Source organism: Carlito syrichta, unplaced genomic scaffold (genome assembly GCF_000164805.1).
Source record: "Carlito syrichta isolate Samal-C Ts95f unplaced genomic scaffold, Tarsius_syrichta-2.0.1 Scaffold315591, whole genome shotgun sequence".
NCBI classification, from domain to species: domain Eukaryota; kingdom Metazoa; phylum Chordata; class Mammalia; order Primates; family Tarsiidae; genus Carlito; species Carlito syrichta.
In genome coordinates, this window is record NW_007259687.1 from 55,624 (window position 1) to 61,082 (window position 5,459).

Sequence of the window (5,459 nt, forward strand, 5' to 3'; positions counted from 1 at the left end):
AAAAAAAAAAAAAAAAAAATTAGCCAGGCGTGGTGGTGCATGCCTGTAGTTCCAGTTGCTTAGAAGACTGAGGCAGAAGGCTCACCTAAGCCCAGCAAGTCGACGCTGGGGTAGCCATGAGTGTGCCACTGCACTCCAACCTGGGCGACAGATTGAGACTTCAGCTTAAAAAACAAAACAATCAGCCTGTAATTCCAGCATTTTGGGAGGCCGAGGCAAGTGGATTGCCTGAGTCTGTAGGTTCGAGACTCGCCCAGGCAACTTGGCAAGATCTCGTCTCTACAATAAATCAAAAATTAGCCAGGAATGGTAGTGCGTGCCTGTAGTCCCAGCTCCTTGGAAGGCTGAGGTGGAAGGATCACCTGAGCCCAGCAGGTCAAGGCTGTGGTGGCCGTGAGTGTGCCACTGCCCTCCAGCCTGGGCAACAGAGTGAGACTCCAACTCAAAAAAAAAAAAAAAAAAGCCTATACCCCAACTTGGAAACGACTTACGGTGTTAAAGAGACTTTTATGAATTCAGACTTTGGCTGGCATATTGGGACATTTAGCAGCAATGCTCAGCAGAGGACAGTGGATTTCAAAGCACATATACCAGCTCTGTCAAGTCAGCCAGCACACGGCATAGACCTGGCAACAAGAAATAGCGTGCTTTGTGCATGTTCGTGTGTGTGTATCTTCAAGAAGATCAGCAGTACTCAAATATAAGAAATGGGGGTATGGGCCGGGCGCAGTGGCTCACACCTATAATCCCAGCACTTTTGGAGGTGGAGCGAGAGGATTGCTTGAACCTGAGGGTTCAAGACCAGCCTGGGCCACTTGGTGAGACTTTGTCTCTACAATAAATTAAAAAATCAGTCGGGCATGGTGTCAGTTATTTAGAAGGCTGAGGTGGGAAGATCGCCTGAGCCCTGCAGGTTGAGGCTGCGGTGACCTAGAACGTGCCACTGCACTCCAGCCTAGGCGAAACAGTGAGACTCTGACTCAAAAAAAAAAGAAAAAAGAAGATGTGGAGTGGCCAGAAATGGGACTGATGAGGGAGACAGGAGCCAGATCATATAGAAGCTTGCGCCGTGGTACTTGAATTTATCCCCAAAGCAATGAGAGACTTTTAAAAGCTAGATTTTAGCCGGGCTCGGTGGCTCATCCTGTAATCCCGCACCTTTGGGAGGCTGAGGTGAGTGGATTGCCTGAGCCTGCGGGTTCGAGACCCACCTGGGCAGCGAGACCTCATCTCTACAATAAATCAAAAAATCAGCCGGGCGTGGTAGCGCATGCCTGTAATTCCGGCTACTCGAAAGGCTGAGGCGGAAGGATCGCCGGAGCCCAGCAGGTCGAGGCTGCGGTGGCCGGGAGCGGCCACTGCGCTCCAGTCTGGGCGACCGAGTGAGACTCCAACTCAAAAATAAAATAAAATAAAATAAAAGCTAGATTTTGGTTTTAGAATAATATTCCTGGAACTCTCCTCTGGTCTCTTCATTTTCTGCCTGTTGATTCTTACTCACCCTTCAAGGCCCAGCCCAAATGCCACCTCCTCTGGGAAGCCCTCTCTAATCCCGCTAGCCAGAAAGATTGCTCCTTCCTGGTGCTTTTTTGCTTTACTTTGCCCCCGCTTCGGGATTCTTGTGGGGCTTGACAAGAGATCTGGCCATAGAAGTTGCTGATCAGTGTGTTGGTTCTTTTTTTTTTTTTTGAGTTGGAATTTCACTCTGTTCCCCAGGCTGGAGTGCAGTGGCATGCTCACGGCCACCAGAGCCTTGACCTGCCGGAATAGGCAATTCTTCCACCTCAGCCTTCCAAATAGCTGGAACTACAGGCATACGCCACCGTGCCCGGCTTATTTTTTGATTTATTGTAGCGACAAGGTCTTGCCAAGTTCCCCAGGCTGTTCTCGAACCCATGGACTCCGGCACTCCCCGCAACTCAGCCTCCCAAAGTGCTGGGATGACAGGCTTGAGCCACCGTGCCTGGCCCTGATCCGTGTTTGATGGATTTAAATGAGTTTACAAATGAACTAGGTTTACTGGGCCACCCAGCTCTGGAGTGTTATACTAGTACTAGTTCTCAAATGTAAGCCTGCATCAGAGTCTCCTAGAGGGTTTGTGGATTGCTGGACCCAGGCCCCAAGATTCTGATTCAGTATATCTGGGAGGGGCTGGGGGTGCTGAGAATTTGCATGTCGAATAATAAGTAAGTTCCCAGCTGCTGCTGGTGGTGGTGGTGGTGGAAACTGCACTCTGAGAACCTTTGATTGAAGGGTTTCCAACGCATGACTGTGCTTCTCAGAACCAAGCCGTGGACTAGGGACTGTCCAGGGGCTGTCATTCCTGATTCCTTAGGGGATTTTCTTGGTCCTGAATAATAACCCTGTCCCCTGTGAGCTGGAGTGGAGATTACATTGCTCAGTCCTGGTCCCATTCTCCCAGGGACTCCCAGAAGGGCTTCTGAGAGGGACCCTGGTTACCTACGTTCTGTACTGGCTTCCCTGGCAGCCCCAGAGGACAGAACAAATTCTGTCCTACTAAGAAGCCTAGCACGTAGGGAGGAAGAGTGGATTGTTGGGAGCAGGGATCCCTCAACCACTGCAGCCCTTGGGGCACTGCCCTACAGAACCCTGATCTCCCTAAGTGGGTCAAAACTAGGTCTTGTCTCCTTTAAGAGCTGCTTGGCCAGGCGTGGTGGCTCACGCCTGTCATCCCAACACTTTGGGAAGCGCAGGCAAGAGGATTGCCTGAGCCTGGGGGTTCGAGACCAGCCTGGGCAGCATGACGAGAACTCGGCTCTACAGTAAAATTAAAAAATCAGCTGGGTGTGGTGGTGCATGCTTGTAGTTCCAGCTACTTGGAAAGCTGAGGCGGAAGGATCACTGGAGCCCAGCAGGTCAAAGCTGCGGTGGCCGTGAGTGTGCCACTGCACTCTAGCCTGGGTGACAGTGAGACTCTGACTCAAAATAATAAGAGCCACTGCTGCTCCCTGGGCCTGTGCAGCTCCCTAAGTCTCCAAGGCTGAGGGAAGGAGCCACTTAACCAACAGCTTTACTTCCTGTAGCACCTGGGGCTCTCCCTTCCCCCACCCTGCCCGTTCCTTTGGGCTTCCCAGACCAATTACCCGCCAGGCAACAGCCATCATCAGCTCAGCGATGCTGGCAGGCCAGAGACAGGCCTAGTACGGCCACAGGGGATAGAACTGACCTGGGTCACAGAGGCAGCCCTGGGGGCGGGCACAAGGCAGATGGTCTCCCAAGGTGAAGACTGTAACTCCGTTGGTCAGTTCATCACTCGCTCCCTGTGTGTAGGGTGTTTGGGTCACAGTGAAACCTGGTGACCATCCAAATGTGAACCTTGTGAGCTTAGGGAGGTGGTGAGGTGGGGTAGGTTTTAGTCACAGGACTGATTCCTGCAGATAGTGGCTGTCCTAGGACAAAACAGAGAACTCCAGGAAAGAGGTGAAACCCGGCCAAGTGTAGTGGCTCAGGCCTGCAATCCTAGAGCTTTGGGAGGCCGAGGTGAAAGGATCTCCTGAGCCAAACGGGTTCGAGACCAGCCTGGGCAACTTGACGAGACCTCATCTCTACAATAAATCAAAAAAATTAGCTGGGCGTGGTGGCGCGTGCCTGTAGCTCCAGCTCCTTGGAAGGCTGAGGCGAAAGGATCACCTGACTCTAGCAGGTTGAGAGTGCAGTGGCCGTGAGTGTGCCACTGTACTCCAGCCTGGGCGCCAGAGTGAGACTCCAACTCGAAAGCAAAAAAAAAAAAAGAGGTGAAGCCAGGCTCAGTGGCTCAGCCTGTCATCCCACGCCTGAGGCTGAGGTGAGTGGATTGCCTGAGCCTGCGGGTTCGAGACCTGCCTGGGCAACTTGGCGAGACCTCAAGTCGACAATAAATCAAAAATTAACCGGGCGTGGTAGCGCACGCCTGTAGTTCCAGCTACTTGGAAGGCTGAGGCGGAAGGATCGTTGGAGCCCAGCAGGTCGAGGCTGCAGTGGCCGGGAGTGGCCACTGCACTCCAGTCTGGGTGACAGATTGAGACTCCAACTCAAAAAAAAAAAAAAAAAAAGAGGTGAAACCCCCAAGAAGGAGGTGAACCACTGACTTGGGAGCACTGTACCTACCTGGGGAGCCCCACTCAGAGGAGCACTCCTTGGAGAGATTTTGTGTTTCCACCTAACTCAAAAGACAGTCTCTAGAGACTCAAGTGTGCCCAGGGATTCCTCCACGGAACCTGTTCTAGACACGGGGTCCAGGAGTCTCTTCCCTGTCTCCTGCCTCACCAGATAAACACAAGCTGGAGACAGACAGAACGGAAGGCTTACAGGGCCTGGGCATGGTGGCGGACACAGTCGATGGAAGACTGGTCTCACTGGGGAGATTTCAGCGTTTACTGGCTTAGAAAAACAAGAGACTATAGACCTTTTAAAATGGAATGCATTTCTGCATGAACACACACAGACACTCGCAGTCTCCGAGGAATCCTCTTTCCGACAGGGTGGGAATGCCGCCAGAAGGCACCGAACCACTAAACCAAGAGGAAAGTTCTCAGATTCCTTCATGCCTCCTGTCTCTTATATAAGACCCGCGATCTCTTCCTTTCCCTCCGGCCTTCCCCAAGCACAGGCTCTGATCTGTCCGTGGTTCTGATTGTTAAGGGATTTCACTCGGAGGCAAGTCATCGGTTCTTCCATTCACTTGCGATAGCTAGCACTTATTGAACACTTACTATGTGCCAGGGACTGTCATCTACTTCTTACACGCAGACTTTTTTTGCTGAAGTCGAACAGACAGAACGGAAAAGAGCACAGATCACAAATGCATCGCTCAAGGGAAGATTGGCCTTTTTCTTTCTTTTTTTTTTTTTTGATTGGAGTCTCACTCTGTCGCCCAGACTAAGAGTACAGTGGCTGCTCCCGGCCACCGCAGCCTCGACCTGCTGGGCTCCGGCGATCCTTCCATCTCAGCCTTCCAAGGAGCTGGAACTACAGGCACGCGCTACCACGCCCGGCTGATTTTTTGATTTATTGTAGAGATGAGGTTTCGCCAAGTTGCCCAGCCGGGTCTCGAACCCGTGGGCTCAGGCAATCCACTCACCTCAGCCTCCCAAGGCACGGGATTACCTAGCCCAGCTAGGGATTTTCTTTTTCTTTTTTTAGAATTGGAGTCTCATTCTGTCGCCCAGGCTGGAGTGCAGTAGCACGCTCACAGCCACTGCAGCCTCGACCTGCTGAGCTCAGGCGATCCTTCCGCTTCAGCCTTCCAAGTAGCTGGAACTATAGGCCTGCACTACCATGCCTGACTCATTTTTTTGATTTATTATAGAGACGAGGTCTCACCAAGTTGTCCAAGCTGGTCTCCAGTCTCTGAGCTTAGGCAATCCTCTCGCTTCAGCCTTCCAAAGTGTTGGGATTACAGGCTTGAGCCACTGTGCCCAGCCCAGGAATTTTTTTTTTTTTTTTTTGAGTTGGAGTCT